Here is an 11704-nt window from a genome sequence, read left to right on the forward strand (position 1 = left end):
TCTCCATCCATTCTAAATGACAGCCTTGCCGGATAAAGTATTCTTGGCTCCATGTTCTTCTCATTTAGTACCCTGAAAATGTCTTGCCAGGCCTTTCTGGCTTGCCAGGTCTCTGTGGATAGGTCTGATGTTATTCTGATGTTCCTCCCTCTGTACGTAAGGAATCTCTTCCCCCTAACTGCCCTTAAGATGGTTTCCTTGGTTCTAAGATTTGCGAGTTTTACTATTGCACACCAGGGTGTTGGCCTGTTTTCCTTGATCTTGGGAGGGGTCCTCTCTGCCTCTGGGACACAAATATTTATTTCATTCCCCAGATTAGGGAAGTTGCTACGATTTGCTCAAATATATCTTCTAGTCCTTTCTCTCTCTCTCCACCCCCTCAGGGATCCCAATAATTCTGACATTGGAATGTTTCATGGTGTCACTTAGTTCTCTGATTCTATTTTCATGGATTTTGAGTTGTTTTTCCCGGCATCCTCTTTTCCTTTCTTGTCTGTTAATAGGACTTCTAAATCACTAATTCATTCTTCTGCCTCACTTACCCTAGCTGTTAGATTATCTGGATTAGATTGGATCTCATTGATAGCATTTTTAAGTTCTGCCAGTTCAGCTTTCATTTTTGCCCTTAGAGACTCTATGTTGCCATTAATCGATTTCTCCATTCTAGCTATCATCTTCACAATTGCTACCCTGAAATCCATCTCCGACATCTTGGTTATATCTGAATCCATTTGTAAATTTGTGGCATAAGTCATAGTCTCTGAGCCTTTCCTACTTTGGGGGTTCCTCCTCCTAGTCATTCTGTTGAGGGGTGGTTGAGGGTATGTATAGAGTCCAAATTATTGACCAGAACCCAAGCAAGATGCACCCATTTTCTAGAGACCTTAGCGTTGCTGGCCTCTTGTTTTCCAAGCCTGTCTTCTGGGGGAGGGGCCTGCCAGACTGTTACTCAGGCAACCCTGTTTGGGCAGAGTTGCCCTGCCCCCCTGTGGCGGGGGATGGGCTCAGTGGGAACCAGTTTTTTGGGGCTTTTGTTCCCTCGTGGTTTTCCCTGGTGGCTTTCCACATCTCTTCTGCGAGTCAGAGCAGAAGAGATCGTTTCCAACCCTCTGCCTCAGAGTGGAGAGGTCGCAGTCTGCTCTTCAGTGAGCTCTCCAGGCCACAGTCTCTCTGTTTCTGTCTGTGCTGCTATAAACTGCAGCATCCTAGGTTGTGCGCCCCTCTGCAGCGCCCCCAGTCTTGCCTCCAGGTCCGGGCTCCCTCTGCCCTTTGTGCTTCTAAAACCACCACCCACCCTGGTTCGCACGCATGGCCCCACTGCTCCGGTTTCAGTTCGGGGCGTGCGGGCTGCCCTAAAGTCCTTTCCCCACCTCTACCGGTCCCCCCGTCCCCAGCACGCGAGGCTGTCGCTCACTGGCGGTGTAGGATCCCCACGGCCAGGCTCCCTCCCACTGCCATTTATCCTCCCATATCTGCCCGTGGAATCACAGCTCCCCGCTTCATAACTCGAAACCAACCACCTGCGATATTCTGTTTGTGGAGATCCAGATCTATCTGCTTACATCTCAGGCTGATTTTGTGGGTGTTCAGAGTGGTCTGGTAGATATCCAGCTCAATTCAGGGGACTGGTTGGAATAGGGTCCCCTTACTCCTCTGCCACCTTTTTTCCCCAGTTAAAGATTCATAACCATTGATTTATTTTTTAACTGATTTGTTGGATTTTGTTACAGATTCAGGATACAAACCTTTGGTGATTATATGTGGTACAAATATCTTTTCCACTCTGTGACTTTACATTCTCCTAATAATATCTTTTGATTAAAAAAAGTTCATAATTTTGATGTAGTACAATTTTAAATGTTTGTTGTATATTATCCTCTATACATATTGTATCAATTTGTACTACCACCAAAAGCAGGCACTTTCTATTTCCTTACACATTTGCTAATAATAGATTTTGATATTTTTATTTGCATCCAACTCTTGGATAAGAAATTTCTATTATTGTTTCAATACATTTTATTCAATAGATATTAATTCAGGACCTGTCATATAGCTAAAATATTTCTGTCTGTATTCTCTGGATAGACTACATATGCCGACAAAGTTACAACTCTCAAGGATGTTCATCCCAGTTGAAGGATGGGATTGGGTTGGAGTGAGAGAGCTAGAAAGAAATCAACTAACATATAAAGTGGTAAAACCATGCAGAAAATTAAAACAGGGTTATGTGACAGTCATTGAATAGTTGGCAATTTTATTTTGGGTAGGCTGAAAATGCTTATTTGAGAAAGTCATATTTAAGCTAAGGTTTAAAAAACAAGAAGGAGCCAGTCGTATGAAGAAAGAAAGAGAAGCTACCAGGAAGAGGAAACAGCTAGTGCAAAATGTCTTACTCAGGTATGAATTTTATTTATGAAACATGAGGGAGAAATACCTGTGGCTGTGGGGTAAGATAGAAGTAATCAAAACTCAAATTTTGAAATTGGCATATTAAAGTTGAAGTAAGGATTAAATGATACAATAAAGGTGCCCACAACAAAGGGATAAATTATGAATTACCAAGAATTATGACAGGAGTGGCTTTGGAGAAAGTGACCATAAATCAAGAGCTAAAATCTTCAGAGTTACAATGAGGATCTGTGGGTGACTGCACTATGGAGGGGTAACTAGTGGCATAGTTTAAAGCCTGGCCGTGGGGATCCTACACTGCCAGTGAGCGACAGCCTCTCGCGCTGGGGACGGGCACAGACTTGAAGACCGGTAGTGGTGGGGAAAGGACAATTCAAAGCTGGAGGGGTTAAGAGAGAAGGAAGGAAAATGGTCACAAAGCATTAATATGCACTGGGGGCATACCTGACACTCTCTAGGCTCAGTCATGAGAAGCATGAGAGAAAACAGTCGATACTTAGGAGAGCAAGTAACCATTCAAAAAACAAAGGGAAGGAAACATTCTGAGAAGAATTTGAGTACTGAGGGGATTTTGGTGATTATAATTTGGTAATTTTGATTGCAGAAAATAGAGTATCAGGACAAGTAGAGAAAGGTAAGGAAATAATGTCATACTAATCTGAGAAGGGAGAAGTAGATCCATTGATTTAAAGCAACTGGATCCTTCCATCAGGACTGTTGAGTCCCTGACCTACATAACTCTGGTCTCCAACGCTTTTGTTTAAGCCTCTGCTATTTGGGTTTGTTGTTACTTGTAACCAACTGGATCCTGATATAGCAGATACAGGTTGGTTTTTAGCAGGAGTCTGATTTAATCTAAGGTAAATTTTAAAAGAACATTCTGACTGCTCTGTGGAGAATGTGATATATGGAAACAATGATAGAGGCAAAATTAGCAGTGGCCAATAATTCATAAAAAGATGCTCAAACTGACTTTTAATATTTGTTGACCATTTGTTTGTTTTTATGTCATTTGCTTGATGTGTTACTTTCCTAGGAAAGCCGCGTGGCTTAAACCAACAGAAATTTATTTTCTCACAGTTCCAGAGGTGACAAGTCTGAAATCAAGTGTTGGCAGGGCCATGCTCCCTCTGAAGCCTCTAGGGTGGGATCCTTTCTTGCCTTCCAGTTTCAGGTCTCTCCAGGCCTTTCTTGGTTTGTGGCAGCATTGATTCCAATCTCTACATCCTGCTTTAATGGCCATCTAACCTGTGTGTCTTTGAGCCCAAATTTTCCTTTTATTATAAGGACACTAGATATTGGATTAAGCCCCAGCTCAACCCATAATACCTGGTCATATCCTCTGTCTAGCATTTTTACTGGACTATTTGCTTCTTTCTCACTATTGCTTTGCAAATTTTTTAAGTTAGTCTTTATACTTCATTTAAGAGAAGAATAGCTATTATGGACCTTTCATTTTTAATTTTTAATAAATCGCCTTTCTTTTTTAAATTTATAGCATTTTGTAACTTATAAAAATATCTATCATTCCAAGATGCCCATTTTAATCAATTATCTTTTTAATACTTAAAGAACTGAATTTTTGATGAACTTTGGAATTTACTTTTATTGGGATCTTAATTATGTTATTTTTCATCACACCCTTTAACCTCTTTTATTAATCAAGAGATCAACTTGTGTTTATTGCTTGCATAACCAATCCCTGCTTCAGGTCAGAATGATGCATAATATAGGCCCTTCCTTCACCTGGACTGGTCCCCTAATGTTCTTTCTTCCTGTTTATCAGGATGGACCAAGTTATTTATGATATATTCCCAAGAGCTTCTTGCTAAGCTGACTTGGAAATTTCTAGGCTGGTAGAAATTGAGGGTTAGGTTCTGGTCTGAAGTATAGTTTTCTCTTGGGAAATTCTACTCTTGCAAATTTAACTTTCCCACGTGGGTATGGAGACAATCACTTAATGGGGGTACTCTGGAGGGATTTAGGGGAGGAAATAGCCTCGAATGGAGGGGTAAGGTATGGATTATAGAGTAGAAGAAATTCCAAGTCTCAGTGCCCAGGAGAAAAGCACTAGTGAATAGAGAGTTCTTGAACCAATATAAATCACAAGTTGTTACTGTTTATAGTTAGATTTTTCTTTATTTTTCCTTTTCTTCTTCTACTTCTTCTTCTTCTTTTTTTTTTTTTTTTAAAGAAATAAGGACTTTCAGTCTTATGGTTGGCACTATGGAGGGGTAAGTGGCCATAAATCTCTCCCAAATGCTAAGAACCTGCTCAAATTTGGCAAGCCAGCTGAGTAAAAAGGTCATCTTCTTGCCTAACGGCAGATTCTGTAGTTTTTACCACACAATTCCCTTTATGGTCATAATTGTCCCTTATAAAAATATACTGTTACAGCAGAACTCATAAAACTGCTGCCTCTGGAATAAACAAGAAAGGGCACATTCTCATTTCAAAACAACTTACACACCAATAGTTTAGCTTCCATTTAAAATGGAAAGCAGTGATTCCACTAATGCAATATCTTTGATAGACGGCCCGTTTGACCTTTTAGCATGTAGATGAATCTGTTTGCACTTATTTGGATACGCATGTCTTTTAGATTGTAGATAACATATGACTCTCACATATATTTACAGTTCCCATACAGCAGCAATGCTCTCTTTGGTTAGTCAAGGACTCGGCACAATTTTAAGTGCAAGAAGGAGCTTAATAATACATCTGTTTTCAGCATTTTCAGCCCTGAAAAGAAGAAAAAAGAAAAAGAAAGAAAGAAACAGTGCATGGTGGAAAATAGGTGGAGCCTCAACCTAAAAGAGAATTTAAATTGACCTCTACACTTTAAAATTCTCAAGAACACAATGTGTGGAAAAAGAAAGGATGAACACTAAGAATCACACAGGCAAAACTACTTCTGAATCGCGTGGGGTTTCAGTGGGTTGTTTCACAGATACAGTGGCCAAAGCCCTCTTGTTTTGAGGGAGGGAATGGTAATGTTTCCATTCTGGGCCATGCAAAAGGAAATAAAAATTTCGAGGGGCAGGTTAACTAGGCAAATAGCTTTCCTTCCTAACGTACCTGATCTTTAAGGGATATGTAGTGACAGGGAGGAGACCATTAGACCACACGAAAAACGTAAGACACTGTCTAGCTTTTGAGTTTTAAACCATGTGGCCCAGTTGTACTTTGGTTTTGATAGACGATGGTGTGTAGATGTTGAGAGCTCTAGAGCTGGACAGCCTGGATCCAAACCTGTTTCCTCAAGTTCATGTGAGCAAGTTATGTAACTTGGATCTTCTGTAGTTTGCTTCATCTATAAAATGGAGCTAACGATAGGGCTCACTTTATGGGGTTTATGTTGGAATTAAATGGGTCAACACATGTAATGCCTTAGATTAGTGCCAGGCACTGCATAAACACAAAAATGTCCGTTATTGGAAGTAGTTGTAGAAACAGTAATACAAGTTGCCTAGCTTGCTTGGGCCGCTGTAACAATGTACTGCAGACGGGGTGGCTTAAACTACAGAAATGTATTTTCTCAAAGTTCTAGAAGCCACAAATCTAAAATCAAGGTGCCAGCAGGGTCACGTGCCTTCCTTGGGTCTTCTGACTTCTGGTGGTTGTTGGTGCTCCTCGGCTTGAGGTGGCATTGCTTTGATCTCTGCCTCTCTCTTTACCTGGCCTTCTTGTGTCTCGTTCTCCTTCTCCTTTATTCTATTTTGGATCTGCCTGTCATCCAAGATAATCTCTTCTTGAAATCTTTCACATTACAACAAAGTCGTTATTTCCAAATACGGTTACATGCACAGGTACCCGGGATTAGGACTTGGATGTTTCTTTTGTGGGGGGACACAGTTTAACCCACGGCACACCCCATGCCCTGTGGTTCAGGTATGGCTTTTCATACACATTATCCCCACCCCCACCCCCAGTAGGTGTTTTTACACCTGAACTATTTAACGTAGTCCATCTTTCCAATCTCAGTAATAGGTTTAGAATGGGTCAATAATTTTGATTTGGCCAGTGAAATCTTTCCTGGAGTTTTGGGATTTTTCTGATATAATGATATACTATGGAAGCTGGAGGGGATGAGAAAAAGAAAGAGAATACTTTCTTTTCTTGGTTTAAGCAGAATTTATCTGTTCCTTGCTTATAGTACTTATCACTTTATTCCATCATATTATAGATATTGCCTGCATGTTTCTCTCCTTTATTAAGTGAAGGATTGGAGACTCTTTGAAGGTCAAGTCTGTATGTGATTGATCTTTGTAACCTCTCACAGTTTCCATCCCATTCCACTGGGAACTCAGTAGACATTTATTGAATGAATGGGAATGGGTGGGATTGAGGAAACTAATCTTTTAAAATCTCTTACTATGTTCTACACATTATGCTAGGTACTTTCCATAAATTATGTCATTTAATCCTTGTAACATCTTTGTAAGGCAAGCATTATTATCTCTCTTTACAGATAATTGAGCCACAACTCAGAAAGTTTCTGTGGATTTCTAAACACCATAAAGTCTTAGGTGGTAGAACTGGGATTTGGACCCAAAGCTACCTACTTTTAAAACTTGGCCTTCAAGTGTACCTGGTCCCCAAATCTGATGTTCTAACTGAATTTCTAACAAGGAGGAACATTTTGGTCAGGATTTATGATGATAAATGATAGAGGTGGGTTGCATGAATTGAACTTCAAGGAATGAATATAATTTCTATATCTAGAAAAGTATTAGGAAGATGCTTAAAATATATAAATGAGCTCATGTAAATTCCCAGTTCAAAACTCTCCAGTAATGTCTCCTTATTCTTGGAATAAAATCTAACGTCTCACCCTGTTTTAAAAAGCCCTTAATGAACTTTTGCCTTCTAGTCTAGCCTTATGTATATATATTTTTAATTTATTTAAATTTATTAAAGTTTGTTAGTTAACATACAGTGCAATAGTGGTTTCTGGAGTAGAATTCAGTGATTCATCACTTACATTCAACACCCAGTGCTCATCACAAGTGCCCTCTTAATAGCCCTATGTATATCATATCTCCAGACATTCTAAAGCTTCCTTTCTGTTCCCTGAACACACTCAACTCACTCCTGCCCATTCACACTAGCATTCTCTTTCTCTGATGTACTCCCCTGATCTCATGACTGGTTCTTGTCTGTCATTTGGATCTCAGAGAGGTCACACATCAAAAGCAGCTTATTCACTTCCATCATTTAAAACTATTTTAATTTTAAATTTTAACGCTTCACACTATTTGACATTTTCTTGTTAGTTTGTTTACTTGAATGTGTTTGTCTTCTATTTTCCCACTCCACTTCAATGGAATGTAAAATATCCTAAAAGCTAGACCAGTGTCTGTCTTGTTGTTGGTTACATCTCCCCTCCCCAGATCTCCAGATCTTTGACAATCATACACCTTCAGTAGGTATCTTTTGAATGAATGAATGAAATTATAGTATCTTGAAGTGGCTGTGGATTGGCAGGGCCCACGATAATTGAATTTAAGATCAGATATAACAGAATAAATATTTGAAAGTAGTTGGCTAGAGTACAAGGTGCATTAAGGATAGCAGGATGTAAAGCAGGGCATTTTGATATGGCCATTTTGATGCTGCAGATTTTTTGATGCATTTGTATCAAAATGGTTCTGGCAAAATAGATGGGACAGTGACGAAAATACCTTGTGGCAAGTATTCACAGGTTTTTCTTCTCTTACACGTGCAAAGGAAGAGCCTGCATTTTCTCTGTTCACTTTCTTGCATCTATGTTGAGCAGATAATGGGAGTTACCTCCATTGGAGAGATATCACTAATATCTCTGTCTCCGATAGAGAAGAATTGGAGGGAAGGAAAGATGTGATTGATTTACATAAGAGAGGGGGTGTAGTAAGTCCTGCAAGGAAAGCATTTATCAGGAAGACAGAGAGTCAGGGAAAGAGGGCTGATGTTCAGAGAGAAACAAAGTGATTGAAGGAGTAGCAGCTGTCCAGCGAAGAGGATTTTTGAGGCGTTCAGTTGGGTAAATAGGACTGATTAGGACATTTGGAGCACTTTGTGTGATGTGCTTTTCCTACTTTATCAGCTCTTCAAGGTACTCCAGTAGAGAATTGTAGGATTTTTTTCAAGACTACCAGAGTTGGAATTGTGTTCCTTCTAGATATGACAAGGCCCAGATGAGCCTCTAAAGTAAAAGTTTTGAAACACAGATTCATCTGGCCTACACGTGTCTGTTTATTTTTATTAGTAAGTTGTGCTACAATGCAGATCTCTGATGCTGACTTCATTCTTAACCCCATTCCTGCCATTCAGTGAGCATCACTACTTTATAGCAAGAAAACAACCAATATTGGGTTCGCATTTTAAGAATTTAGTGCCGGATGATTTTTCATCATAGTAAAAGTACTGAACAAAATAAAATACAATGTATATATACAATGTATATATGCCATTGATGATTAAGGGAATAGTAGAAATATCATTGAGAATTTTTTTGTTTGATGCTGAGATAAGTAATCATACTAGGACCCAAGTCTCAGCCATGTTTCCCCATAATGCCACTTTTTTTCAGATAAATATTCTCAATGAAATAACATTGGCCAAATTAGGGGGTTTATCAAAAGCAAGTTCCCATAAATATAAAGAGGAAAAGTTCCATTATTAAGCTATTTGGTCTATCTATTCCCATTGGGAAATGATGTTTCTAAGTGAGAAATCAAAGACTAAGAGTCAGGCCATACAAGGTATATGTTAATATGGAGATAATAAGGAAACATTTAGCTTATATTGATTAATGGTCTTCCCTGAGAAAAACAAGAGTGGTGACATGACTCCTGATTCTGTGTGATTTGTCTGCTAGATGTTTCTCACAAACCAATTCATTCTTCAGCCCGTTTCTTGCCTTAAACATCCCTGGCCTTTGTGCTATTTCATTCTCTACCTTGGGTTGGTCATGAATTGGTAGAGTTTATAGATGGAATGAGGCTGAAGGAGGAGGTAAAAATATGTGTTTTCCAGAATTGAAATAGGTGAAAGTTTGATTTTTTTTCTAGTTAATTTCAGAACGCCTACCTCAAAAACACTCAGTAAAACTGTCTTGGTGAAATGTTTTTGGCATTAATAATCAGCTCTCTAGATGCCACATTTCCAGGGGAATAGCTGGGTAAGATTCATAAAGGACCGAGATTAGATTTAACAGGCACAGTTGTGTTAGATTCTGGAGGGTTGAGTGAAAAACATATGCATTTGGCCTCGATTCTATAAGAAATAAGAAACTAGAAAATTGTCCTTTTAATCCAAGAGTGATAGAAATAAAGTGGCATTTTTATTGTACTCCAGAAGACTAAAGCCCAAAGTTAGTTTCTTGGGTATTAAAAATCTTACTTGGAAAAATAAAAATAAATTAAAAAAAAAGAATTTTCATAGTCAAAGTTGGGAAATGCTGAGTTAAACACAGCTAAGCATATTTCCAAGATGCAGGGCTTCCAGGGCCATCAGAGACTATTGATACTCCACATAAATGTCCCAAAGGGGAATAGTAGACAGTGTTTCCTCAACTTGGGGAACTTGTGGTCTGAAAACACACTGATCTACAGGATGCAAATGATTTCGAGGACAAACAGAACTGGAAAGCTGAGGAAATATTAAAAAGATTATCCAAATAACCCAGAGGGAAAATAATAATATCCTGCCTTAGAAGTAACAGAATGAGATTGGAAAGGAAGTTCTCAATGCTGTGGTATATAAGAAGTATCCAAAAACATTGGTGTAAAATAGACATCCTTGAGATCTTTACTATCCCTTATATAGGTACATGTATCTACATCTTTAATTTTTTATTAATCTATATTTCTGTCAATTGAACATTTCTGTCTTCAATTAAATGTGACACGTGCCAAACTCCTTATACTTTGCTCTACCTACTCGCTTCCTATATAATTTATTCATCTAGCGCCTCCATCTCTCAAGCTCCAACACATCAGATTCTTCTTTGACTCCTCCTTCTCACCACCCAAAAACTCACAAAAAAAACCTGTCACTTTTTACCTCCTAATTATTGCTAATCTTTGTCCACCTCTTCATCTCCTCGGATTTCCCATCAAATTCTCTTTCCAAAATTCTTTTCTTAAAAACAAGTCTAATGGTGTCACCTTCACTCTGTGCTTGAAATACTGTACTTCCCAGTTGCCTAAAGGACAGAGCCATCCTTCTAAGTGAAGGCTTCTGTGACCTGGCCCAGACTCCACGTCTGCCATTTCTTCCTCAACTGAGCTGAGGCTGTTTCCTGATACAACATCACAGAAGTAGGCATCAGGTCCCTGTGTCCTATACACATGTTGTGTCCTCTTCCTTCTCTGGTGAAAGCTCTCTCATCTTTAAAATCGTTTGCTCCCTCTTTGAAATCAGGTATGAAGATATTAAATATATCTGTCCCATCACTCCCCCTCACATACATCAATGCTGCTACCATATCAAGAAAAACAATATAGTCCTACCTTTGTTTGCTCTCCCAAAATCAGTTTTCTCTTCATGAATGAGTAAGCATTTTCTTCTAATCTGCTGGTGAATATGTTGGTCTGGAAGCTTCCCAAGACTTTCTAAATGTTGAAATAAATTATTCCCATTGCTTCCCCTTTGTCCTCTGTTCTTCAAAATATAAATACCACTTAGTTAAATTTAATTCCATTTTTGGCCCATTTTGCCTTTCTAAAAACAACTAAAAACTGCTTATTTCATTACTAATATTTATCACATAATTTACTAATTTTCAGCTCGACAGCAGCAAACCAATTCCAAGGTCACTTTCCAAGTCTTTTTTTAAAAACGAGATGGCAAAGTGCCAACAGTTTGGTGCAGTGTCCAATTCTAATGAAACATTAAACATTTTGGCGAGCAATTCCAGTGTCCTCTGACTGCTTTAGAAACATTTGGTTGGATGCCATCTGTTCTTAGTGATTTATTTGTTTTGTTTGTTAATTTTTTCTAAAGTATCCTCTCTACTTATTTATTTATTGATCAATTTCTCTGACCTATGCACTATGAAAGTCACTAAGAATGTATTAAACAGCTAACCGGTGCCCAGCATAGTGCTGGGTAACATGGGAAATACAAAACATTTGAGGTTATGCATCTGTCCTCCAGAAGTTTGTTTTTAGTTGGGGTAAAAAAGCAAAAACAAAAATATGTAAGCCATGTGACTTAAGTAACCTAGGTGCAATTAGCTGCAGGTACAAAATACATTAAACTCCAGATTTCAATGTCTCTTGAGCTCCTTCCAGCAGCCTTCTCCACT

The 11704-nt window shown here is 38.8% G+C and overlaps 1 long non-coding RNA gene across 1 annotated transcript in view; it reads right to left on the bottom strand.

Annotated features, from left to right (window-relative positions):
- LOC118533968 (uncharacterized) overlaps nucleotides 1-11042 on the bottom strand; it is a 37979-nt gene extending 26937 nt beyond the window's left edge. Inside the window, exon 1 of the long non-coding RNA XR_013447540.1 lies at nucleotides 10908-11042. This is a non-coding gene — a long non-coding RNA (uncharacterized LOC118533968). The remainder of the gene's footprint in view (nucleotides 1-10907) is intronic.
- Nucleotides 11043-11704: the final 662 nt, after the last annotated feature.

This window comes from Halichoerus grypus, chromosome 5 (genome assembly GCF_964656455.1).
Source record: "Halichoerus grypus chromosome 5, mHalGry1.hap1.1, whole genome shotgun sequence".
NCBI classification, from domain to species: Eukaryota; Metazoa; Chordata; class Mammalia; order Carnivora; family Phocidae; genus Halichoerus; species Halichoerus grypus.